At 45.7% G+C, this 12,320-nt stretch overlaps 1 protein-coding gene across 5 annotated transcripts in view; it reads right to left on the reverse strand.

Moving 5' to 3' along the window:
• Nucleotides 1–12,320, reverse strand: part of NCOA1 (nuclear receptor coactivator 1) — a 364,761-nt gene that overhangs the window by 152,227 nt on the left and 200,214 nt on the right. The gene's annotated exons all lie outside the window — the stretch shown is intronic.

Here is a 12,320-nt window from a genome sequence, read left to right on the forward strand (position 1 = left end):
ACCCAATTCAGAATTAGATATAATGATGATATATACATAGACACACATGCACACACCCGACTCAAATTCCTTGCCTGTCCACATGATAAACTAGAATAACAACAGCAAGACACTGGTACAACGTCATCATACAACTCTTGCAGGCACTCATGCAGGCAAAGTGGCATTGCTGGCCACCTTCCCATATATCCACATGTCCTATTATTTACCTTTTGCATGGGAAACAGGCAGACTTTGATCTTGCTTGTGTTACTCTACCACCCTGCCTGTTCCTCTAAATACTGTTCGTTTCGCTTTCTGTTCGGCTGCCTGTTTCCTTATTGTTCCAGTTAGAGCTACTTCTCATATCTGAATTCCCCAAAAACCTTCTTGTAGATTTTCATTTATACTGTACTTCCTCCAATTAATCCAGGGCAGCACACATGGTTCTCTCCCTTTTTTTATCCTCACAACAATCCTGTGCAGTAGCATAGTGGGCTTCAAGCCAGCATAATGGCTGGGCTTCAAGCCAGCACTCTGCTGGTTTGACTCTCACTACTGTCATGAACTCTGCAGATGGCCTTGGGTAAGCCACTCCTCTCAGAGCTAAGCTACAAGAGACGAATTATACCCGGAGGAGCACATGAAGGGAGTCACACTGTTAGCCAGGAAGCTGAGTTTTAAAAGAGATCAGAAAGCTTTTTAAATTTCCCCTCTCTACAGAGCCAGGGAGATAGCTGCTCAGAGGGTTTGTTAATTTCCTCTTTGCCTCTGCAAGGCTCTGTCAGTTTCACCTCTCCTTCTAAGAGGTGGAAATAAACAAACCTTCTGAGCAGAGATCAACCTGGCTCTGTAGAGAGGGGAAATTGACAAAGCCTTCCAATCTTTTAAAACTCAGCTTCCCAGCTAACATTGTGACTCCCTTCACGTGCTCCTCCTCTTGTAATTTGTCTCTCAGCTCCAGCTCCCCAGGTGTACTGTGGGGATAATAATAACACTGATTTTGTTATCTGCTCTGTGTGGCCCTAATCTGTCCAGAAGAATGGTAGTAAGCACATGATTGTTGTTGTTATGTTAAACTGAGAAAACATGACTGGCTCAATGTCACCATTTGAGCTTCATGATTAAGAAGCCATTTGAACACAGGCCTTTCCAGTCCTATATTCACATTCTAACACCATGCGAAATGTCATAATTTTCCCAGGGCTGACGCCACCATTGAGGCGGTGAGGTAGGTGCCGCGGGGCTGGAGGGGGCGCGGGGGTGGAGGTGAGCACTACAGAGCTGGCGTGCCTGGCCCGCAGCTGCTGCTGCAGCCGGCCAGTCCCGCACCACCGCCGCCACACGCCCCCGGCCGGGCACAGCAGTCGTGGGCCAGGCACAGCAGGAGGCGGGGGTGGCGTGAGGAGTGCAGGCAGCCTCCTTGCGCCGCCCCAGCTACCTGCCGGCCAATGGGCCCGGCTCTGCAGCATGATGACATCATCACGTGATGATGTCATCACGTAGTCCGGGGGTGCACGCACAGGAGGGTGGCTGCAGGCGCCAGAAACCCTGACACTGGCAGTGAATTTTCCTCAGTAACACATCTAGCAACCAACCAATCAGCCCCAGTTCTGCCAGATGACTTTCACTTCTGCTTCCTGCATGATTGGCTGACATTAGTCCTGCTTTAAAAACAAATTTCTGGTTATAAATTGGACTGGTCATGTTATTTTCAAGATTCTTAGTGCAGGGATTCAGCTGGCCCCAGATGATGATGATGATGATGATGATGATGATGATGATGATGATGATGATGATGATGATGATGATTTATTTATAGATTCAGAGGAATTGGCTGTGTTAGTCTGTAGTAGCAAAATAATAAAGAGTCCAGTAGCACCTTTAAGACTAACCAACTTTATTGTAGCATGAGCTTTCAAGAGCAACAGCTCTCTTCGTCAGATGCAGAATAGCCTGTATCCTACCAATCCATGAAATCTTAAGTGTCCCTTCCTCTAACAAAAGACCCACGTAAGTCAGGGGACGTCTCTTTAGAGTGGAAAAAGTTCCTCCGACCTATGGGTGGCACCCATCTGGGCTGAGTCCTCTCCTGCTTCCCTGAAACATGTAAGATCACTTATCTTCTATCATGATGTGGAGCAGGAAGGGGTAAGCACACCACTGGGGGTTGGGTGATGTATAACATGGTAACATCATTCCACAGACTATAGGGGAGAATTTAATACTTGAGGATGTCATTTTCAGAACAGCCCGTATCGTGTACAATGTCTAATTCTACCATAAGAATAGTTTTACTTGGGGAGAGAAACAGTTGGTCCATCCAGTTAAGCATCCTGGGACAATGACTACATCCATCTGCTTTAGGAGGAGTGGAAAACAGAACCCTGCCTAGTTTACTCACATCTGACTACTTCCCTTTCCAAATACATCAACGCCCAGCTATTCTGAGTAAACGAAGATAAGAGAGGAAGCCCCTTCCATTGGCCTAGTTTTCTCATTTGTATTTGTTAGGCTCTTTTGAAATGGAAAGGCAGGATTATAATTATTAAAAGACCTCAGAGTACCATGTGCTGAGGGCTACTTATTATAAGTCTATCATGGCAAGTAGCTACCAACAGGTCTGTATAATCCCATTTTATAGCCATTTATAGTAGTTGCCATCACAACAGCTCATGGTAACAGACGTCCATAGGTTAATTATTTATTGTAGCAAGAAGTACTTCCTTCGGCCTCCAGCTTCCTGCCTATCAATTTCAGCAGAAGATAACAACTTTTTGAATTTAGCAATAACGAGTAAGAATAATCTCCTAAACACTCTTACCTCTACCACTTTTAAGATTTTTTTTAATAAATCTTTGGCATATCCCCTTGTCTTACCTTCAATGAGTAGGCAACTACAACTATTTGTAGATTCGCCAAGGTTTTCCCCTTGAATACTGTAAGCAATTGCCATGATTCATGACCTTTCCTTGTTTGGGTCTAAAAACTTTTTAAAAATTTACTGCGGGAGAGCCAATTTTGCTCAGTGGAAGAGCATCTCCGGTTAAAAGAACCAGGCTGTAGGTGATGTAAAAGATCTCTACTTGAGATCCTAAAGAGCTGCTGCTTGTCTGAGTAGACAATGCTGACTTTGATGGACCGAGGATGTGGTTCAGTATAAGGCAGCTTCAGGTGTAACGTGTGCTCCCTGTTCACACACGCAGAAAGAAAGCTTTCAACAACTTAAGTTGCTTATAGAAATTAAATAGCATGTGCCATTATTAGATAGGAGGAAAGAAATATATTCTCTATGGTTGCCAGGCTGGGAAATTCCAGGGGATCTGGGACTATAGTCTGAGAAGGGTACAGAGCTCAGCAGAGTCCACCCTCTGAACCTATTTTCTCAAAGAGAACTGACCTCTGTAAGTCTGGAGATCAATTATAATTCCAGCAGAACTCAAGAACCCACCAGGAGATTGGCAATCATACATTTGTTCCAAGAAATCCCCATTTATGCTGACAGAAACCTTGAAATCCCCATTTATGCTGACAGAAATCATAAATATAACCCTTCCCTACTATATAAAGAGCCCCTCACTTCTTTCTAAAAATACTAAACAGAGAGTTAAATATTGCAGGATCTAGAGGCAAAAGTAGCAAGAAGAGGGAGAAGGGAGAGAGGAAAAGGAAACTGAAGCTAACTTGAGGAACATATCAAAATTGCTGCAGATGCAATAAAAAGAACAACTTTTTACTTCAAGCAATGGCTATTAATACTCTGTTTGAGAAAAGTGGGAGAAGCATGTATTGCTGAAGGTGGACCATGTATGGATAAAGATCAGAAAGGCAGCAAAACGAAAAGACATTGGACTTGCCGATTCAGCCAGATGTCAAGCTCTGAGGGCTCTTCTCACACCCTCTTCAAACTAAAAATTACGTGATTTCTGTGCTACATCTCCCATTTTAAATAAAAATAAATCAGACAAGAGAGGCTGGAATCTCCAATGAGTTGGATGAGCGGGAAGAGGCACTTAATCATTTTCCAGCCAGCCAGCTGTTCTTCATCTCAAAATTACTCATTACAAGGTCTTTTTTTATCCCACCTTTCCAAAACTTAGGACCGCTTACACAGGACAATAAATTCAAAACTGCACAGTAAATCAATATTAAAGGGTCAAATATATTCTCTTAGAATACAGAGAATACATACAGCAGCTTGTTCCCTCACAGTGGCCAAGTGGGAATTGGTGGAGAAGATTTTAGTTTTCTTTAATATCCCTCACAAACTGAAAGAAGAACCTAAGTACTGTCAACATCTTGCATATCATTGGCTGCCTGGGTATATTTTTTAAAACTAAATCACTCCCTTTTACTGGTTTCACTCCATCCCCAAATGCAGTTATTACCTCTGTGATAAAGATAAGCAGATGCCAAAAGGATCATAGCTTTTCTTTAGACAGAGCATTTCACAAGAGGAGCAGCAACAGCCTGGTTTTAACTGATGAATTCTACTAGTGGAACGCAGTGACATCTTACTTATCTTGTTTTATTCTATGCAGTCTTTATTCTCTCTCCTTTGCCACAATATACTTACTTTTATATAGGACTCTGCATCCTGAATAATTATACTAAATGTCTTCTTTTCTAGATAAAGGAAATGACTACCATAATATTTGTGCTATTAGCACTGACTTCTTGAATGTTGTTGATGGGGCAGGATCTCAAGTAAGGCAAACGAGTAAAAGTGCCCCCTTCATTTCACTCCTAAAACCTACCAATCGTTCACATATAATTACAATGCTTAGCAACTGTATAGCATGTTGAGTGTTCAAAGCACTTTACTGAGTGAGTCTGTAATCATTAAATTTGTTGTGAACACAAAAAGTCATCCCCATCTTGCACCTGCTGAGTGGGGACAAAGGCACTGGGACCTCATCGTTCACAATACAAATCATATACCTTGCCACTGTTTTTATTTATTTTGTTTACACCTGTGCATTTATTCCCAATGAGGACTCAAAGTTCTAGGGGTTTGCAATTCTGTATAACCAGGTTGAAAATTGGGTATATTCAGGAATCCAGAAAAATTGGAGATTCTTGGGTATACCAGCATTACCATTCTTGAAGAAAATCTGAAACTATTCAAAATTATTCAGAATTATCTGGGATTATTCAGGAATTGCAGTGCCACCATTTTAATCGTCACTAGCTTGTCCCCTACACCCCGCACTGTTTCCCAGGCAACAGGAGGAAGGGGGAAGTGAGGCAAGGTGAATAAGGCAGCTCTCACTGGAGAGATTTAGTGTTAGGGGGAGCACTAAGTGTTTGGCCAATCATAGTTTTTTTCTTATGGGTAGCCTTTTTCAAATTCTTTCTGAGCATGGGCAAAGAGCTTAAATGCAGTCTTGGGTTGCCAAAGGACTTAGTTACAGTTTGTTGCTGCTCTGGTTGCTTCTTTATCTCAGAGGAGCCTGCCTGCCGATCTAGTCTGAGACTGACTTTGTTTAAATCTTTAAAGTTTTAAAGGATTCCTGGTTTGGGGAGGGGAGTTGCAGTGGTGGTGGGTTGTACTGTGGGGAGGGGGAAGGGACGAGCCATTGTTTTCTTTTTGTTTCCTTTTAAAACTTTATTTTCTCTGATCCTTTTTGTTGGGAGATGCCCTGGTTTTGGTTTACAAGCAGCTTCTTATGCTGGGTTTCTGTGTGTGTGTTCTGTAATTGTTGCCCTAGTTGGGAGGAGGCAGAATGAGCATTAGGAGAGGAGTCCAGCTGGCCCTGGGGGAAAGGTAATGCAGAAGAGAAGCAGAGCAAAGGGGAGGGCTGCAGCTTTCTTCTCACCTACGTACAGGCCTACCACACAGTCACCATCGAGCATTCCAACTTCTGGCTGGGGTGCTCCAATGAAGCAGCCTTGCTTGAAAGTCCCTTTCACTGAAGTTTCTGGAATGCTGCTAGCAAGGGTCTGCTGCTGAGGCTGCCCCTTCTCCAGATATTATGCCTCAGCAGTGGGAGCCAGAGCAGCCTGAGGTGTCTTTAGCCCAAGCCCCTCACAGGGGGCAGCTCCTGGGATGCCCGCAGTCACTAGTCAGCAAGGATGCCCCTAAATCTCCATTGCCTGAATCACTTCCAGAGGATGGACAATTCCTGATACACACAGTGCCAGCTGTGAGGCCCAGATGAGCTGAGGGAAAGACCTGGCTCATCTCTTGACTGCTGGCCTCAAGATCCATTTGAAGAAGCACCATCAGGCGGTGCTTCTTTGGGGGAACGAAGAGGCTGGTGCTTTGCGGCTGCCAGCAAGCCAAAAGACTGTTTCATAACCAACTCCCATGCTATCCTCCCCAGTTCTCCTGTAGGGAAGGGACATCAAGCATCTCTAACAGAGCTGTTTGATGGGGGTGGTACTAGTGTGCTGGAGGTACAGAAGGCAGGGAAGATGATCACAGACCTCATCGGCAAGATGACTGTTCTAGATGGATAGCCCTTTTCTGTAATCGAGAGTGTTGGGTTCTGCAGGCTGCTCCAAGATGGTATAAGGCTGCTCCTTGGTACAAGGAGCACCACACTGAGAAGGACCATGGTGCCCTCCCTTTACAGGGCTGTCCTGTGCTACTGGGAGAAGTGTGCTCTTCACATCCAACATCTGGACCTTGGCCAGTCACAACATATGTACATACCTCTTGCTGACTGTGAACTAGTGGCAACCAGACAACGCTCTGGATGGGGTGGAACATCCAGCACTAGACAGGTGAGATGGGGGGCTGCCAGGCCAACTACTGCCAGATTTTGCTCCATGCTGAGGTCATCAATGAGGCACACACAGCGGCAAACATCTCTGCTGCCAATTAGTGGGGAATAGGTGGGAGGTGTCATCACAGGCTTCATGGTGACCCATGGCAGTGCAAGCAACTTGGTGGCAGCAGCACTCGTGGGTCTCAGGCACATTTACTGCGTAACCCACCCCCTTCACTTCATGGTGAGAGATGTGCTGGGTGTGGGTACTGCAGAAGATCCCTGACTGGGTGCTGCACTTGTGCATTCTAGTGTCTCATCCTGAAATGCTGTCATCTCACAAGTCACTTCTCGCACACCATGAAGGCTACCCATCAATCACACCAGAAGCAGGACAGGTGTGCTGGAGTACCAGCTGATCAGTGATGACAGCACTTGCTACTGAAACTCCACCCACACTATGCTTGAATGTTTGGTGGAATAGAAGAGCACCATCACACTGTGGCTTTTGGAGAGTGACATTTTGAGAGGGAGAGTCAGAACAGCCAAGAGGACTAGTTGACCATCTAGAGGACCAGCCCTTTAAGGATTTCATTTTAACTCTCTAGTCTGACATGACAAGCCCGGGTCTAGCCATTCCCTTGATCCAAACACTTCAGGATAAGATGGCTGCCTTCCTGGATCCATCTACGTGAAGACTTGGTTCCAGCATTACATGCACTGGTGCAAAGGCTTCAAGATGGCATCTGGTCCCACATGGAACCTCTCACCCAGCTCAAGGTCTACATGTTGGCGACCATGTGTGACCCATGCATCAAGGGAAGCCTTGCCAAGTGGGCCAATGAAACCATCAACTTGAGAGATGAGCTCTCTTGGTGGTTGGAGCATATGCAGGCCAGGAGGGGCACCCTGTCAGCAGAGGGGGAGGAGGGAGAAAGCAGCCCTGCTGTTCCAACCCACACCTATCCTTCTCAGCAGGGTTTCTCTACAGCCATTCCCCTGAAATCCATGGAGACAGAGGTCACTGGGTAGGCAGTCAGCCCACCTGAGAACACAAGGGACATGATGAGCCAGAATCTCTTGGAACCCTGAGAGTTGCATTCTACCTGTCCTCCAAGCTACTGGGTCAGGAAAAAGGAGGTCTGGCAAGACCTCTCTTGTGGCTCAGAGGCTCCTCTCATCCCCTCTGATGAGCATTCAGAGTGAGTGTGTCGTCTCCTGTGTTGACAAGATTGTCAGCCCATATCATTTTTGTCCACTTCTCTGGAGAGCTGTGCAACTGGTCTTCCTCAAATTCAACTTGCAGCTCTTCAGTGTCTGAGCTCTAGACTTTGAGAGTGAGTGAAGTGCCTGCATCATCTCAGTCTGTGTTGGAAGGTGGAGAAAAGCACTCTTCCCAAAAGTTAGGTAGAAAAACAACAGGAAAGTTATCCAATTTGATTGACACATATAAAATGCACGTTCCAAACTGGAATGTTGCCCACCAAACCCTAGCCCAACAAGCGCACTCCAAAGTGGAGAGGGAAACAAGGGGATGTGATATCTTGGACTTAATTCTCTCCAACAGGGAAGAACTGGTTGATGAGGTGAAAGTCGGGGGCCCCATGGTCCAATTCATTCACTCATTATTAATTTATTATATTAGATTTTTAGTCCGCCCTCCCCACCGAGCACACTCAGGGCAGAGCACATCATTTTAATTTACATAAAAACACATAAAAGCAGATGAAAACATTACAATAAAATTTAGAACACTACATACAATAAAAACTTCTCCTCAGATGGCAATGGTACTTCATTTCAGACATGGCCAGTATATCCATATCTATAGAGATATATAGGGTGGTGGACAGATCTTTTCAAGTCAAGTCAAGTATGGCTGGCGGGGGACCAGCCTAGCCTCTGCCATATGCCTGGCGGAACATCTCTGTCTTATAGGCCCGGCAGAAAGATAATAAATCCTGCCGGGCCCTCCAGATCAAGCCCAGGAGAAGCCCTGTGTAGAGCAAGTTGCAGTAGTCTAATCTAGAGGTAACCGTTACTTGGATCACTGCTGTTAGGTCATGGGTCGACAGGTAGGGGACAAGCTGCCGGGCTTGTCTCAGATGGAAAAATGAAGACCGGACAACTGCTGTGATCTGTGCCTCCACAGTCAAGGAGGCATCCAAGATCACCCCCAGGCTCCTCACTCTCGCAAGCAGCGCAAGCAGCGCTCCATCAAGAGCGGGGAGCCGGAGGCCCATACCCATGGACCCCAGACCCACATGCAGGACCTCCGTCTTTGTGGGATTTAGTTTCAACCGACTCTGTTTCAACCACCCAGTCACAGCTTCAAAGGCACGCTCCAAGACATCCGGGGCAGAGTCAGGTTGTCCATCCATCATCAGATATAACTGGGTGTCATCGGCATATTGATGACACCCAAGTCCGAAACTCCGCACCAACTGGGCGAGGGAGCACATATTAAACAATAGTGGGGAGGGTATCGCCCCCTGAGGGACACCGCACACCAATGGGTGGTGGGATGACAATTTCTCCCCAAGTGCCACCCTCTGTCCCCGACCGTGGAGAAAAGAGACAAGCCACTGTAAGGCAGTCCCTCGTATCCCCACATCAGCAAGGTGGTGGGTCAATAGATCACAATCGACCATGTCAACCGCTGCTGACAAATCCAACAATATCAACAATGCTGATCCGCCACAATCCAGTTACCTGCGGAGATCGTCAGTGAGGGTGACCAGCAACATCTCCGTCCCATGACCTGGGCGGAAGCCGGACTGGAAGGGATCTAGGGATGAGGAATCATTCAGGAAACCCTGTAGCTGCTCCACCACTGCCCGCTCAATCACCTTATCCAGAAACGGAAGATTCGAAACTGGGCGGTAGTTGACCAAGTCAGTGGGGTCCAAAGATGGTTTCTTCAGCAGAGGCCTAACCACAGCTTCCTTCAATGCTCTAGGAAAGACCCCAGAGTTCAAGTACATGTTGACAATGGCCTCCAAGGCAGTCCGTAGCCCATCCACACTGGCCTTCACCAGCCATGACAGGCACGGGTCCAAGGAGCATGTGGTAGGTCTCACTGCTCGCAGGGTCCTGTCAATCTCCAGAGAGAGGGTTGAATTGATCTAATATCGGCCCAGTAGACGGACAAGGGGCCTCTAGTTCACATACTGTATCACTAGTGGCTGGCAAGTCGTGGCGGAGAGACAAGCTTTTGTCAGCGAAAAAGCTCGCAAAAGCCTCACAGCTAATATTCAAATTTAAAATTTGAGAGTCTCCCCCCAACAGGGAGACCAAAGAGCGAAACCACATTAAATAATTTTGCTGGGCGTGAGCTAGCTGACGCAATGGAAGCTGCGTAGAAATCCTTCTTCATAGCTTTCACCGCCATCTCATAGGCTTTCATAAACGTCCTATAAGATGTTCTTGCTTCTTCATCATGAGATCGTCGCCACACTCGCTCAAGCCATCTTAGTTCCCACTTCATCCGTCATAGCTCCTCAGTGTACCAGGGAGCCAGTCTGGTGCAGGGGCGAAGAGGGTGACGGGGGGTGATTTCGTCAATGGCTTCGGAGAGACGGACTTGCCAGTCTTTCACCAGCTCACCTAACAAACTGCCAGGGAGTATTGGATCCCGCAGAGCATTCTGGAAACCAATAGGATCCATGAGTCTCCTCAGGCAAGCATAAATAAGCTCGGCACCCTTGCATTCACTTGAAAATTGGGGTTTATTTAGTGGTCAGGTAGCAGTATTGTCACTGCAATTCTGTAGTTTGCTTTAAAAATTCTCCCACAGGGAACAGAGCCAAACATATTCATGGAAGGGGGCGGGGAATGGATCCAAATAATAAACTGCTATGGAGAATGCCAATATGTTTGGGTTTCTTGACACCTGAATAAAAAATAGCATTTTTTTGTGTACACTCCTATGATGCAGCTTACATCATTCTCTTCTCTTCTATTTTATCCTCACAACAGCCCTGTGAAGGAGGTTAGGCTGAGAATGTGAATGACCAATGCTACAGCACATCAAATTGAGATAAATCAAACTCTCCCCTACCCACCCCATACTAATTTTTCAGGCATCAAGGAGGACCGTCTTCTAGAAATACAAAATGTCTTTAGATACTAAAGCAGAAATAGCATACATCAAGATTCTACAAAGATCACAAAACATGCAGTAAAAGTTGTTCAAGTTGGCCGTGTTGCTTAAAAGAAATTAAAAGCCTGAGCTTTCAACACAGAGCTTTTCTGTGACAGCAGGACCTCTGGATTGGTACAGAAGAAGTCACCCAAAGAGCTCAAATTTCATTCCCACTCTTGTTCTTCTGGACATCATGATTAATTGCCAGGAGTACAAAAACCAAAGAAACAGAACAGACAAGTCTCTCTCTCTCTCTCTCTCTCTCTCTCTCTCTCTCTCTCTCTCTCTCTCTCTCTCTCTCACACACACACACACACACACACACAAAACTGGTTTAGTATTCATCAATCATCCACACAGCTGATAATGACAAGCTGAGGAGGGACAAAGACAAGGGGCCCATACAGAGGAAAGCTGCCAAGAATAACTGCCTGCAAAATGACCACAAGGCTGCTGAAATGCCTTCTTGCCTAGCTGAGCTAGTTTTAATCACAACAAGCAAAGGTGGGAATGAGCACAACACACACACACACACACACACGTACAAGTCCTGGCTCTCTACATCACTTTGATGCCTTTTTTCTTATGTCAATGAAATTGTCTTTTCTAGCTCTGTCCTACTTACAGCTTAAATCTCCTGAACCAGATGCTTGTATTTTACCCTCTTGCTGCATCTTCAAGTAAGTGTTGTGAACTCACAACCAGAGGCTATTTTCTAAAATCATAATGGGGGGTGGGGCACTGATGTTTCTTTGAAAACCCTCTGGGGAAGTCCTTTGGTTGTGATCCCCTTAATTATAAGGGCAGACCCTAATTTCCCCTTTCAACAGTTTAAGGGCTGAGATACCACACTCAAAGGATTCTGGGACTGAGCCAAGCACCGGGTTGTGGTCTGAGCAAAGGCCAAGTCTCAGAACCTGGTCTGAATACAAACAGTTACTTTAAAAGTTTGTATGTTCTAATAGTACAATGGACTTAAACTGCAGTAACTCTAAGGAGGACCTAAACCTACAGAGGACCTGTTAGAAACTGAAAGAAGTGAACTCATGGGTGATCCAACCCCTGTTCAGCGGTAAATACACTTCAGACTGCGTATGCACGTGCTGTAATGGACCAGTTCAGAGAGATGTTTTGGCAAAGGGATAGGGCCTGTAGACAACACTACTGTGTATGGGTAGTTTATGCATTGTTTAATGTATCGTGTTGAATTGCTTACATTTTGTTTTGTTTCTACTGAGATTTCTACTGTTTTCAAATTTATGAAATGGGACATATTTATTGAATGTCCCAACTATTTTCCACATTGACTTACACTATGTAATCTGCCTTGAGTCTCAGAAAAAAAAGGTGGACTATAATTGACATAAATAAAATTTTTAAAATCCTCTGAACATTTTCTCAGCAGGGAAACGGGGAGGCCAGAACAGCTCCATGCCAACCCAGTCCTCTACTTGCAGGAAGGTAGGTAGCATCCACGACTCTAC

The sequence above is a fragment of the Eublepharis macularius genome, chromosome 1, assembly GCF_028583425.1.
Source record: "Eublepharis macularius isolate TG4126 chromosome 1, MPM_Emac_v1.0, whole genome shotgun sequence".
NCBI lineage: Eukaryota > Metazoa > Chordata > Lepidosauria > Squamata > Eublepharidae > Eublepharis > Eublepharis macularius.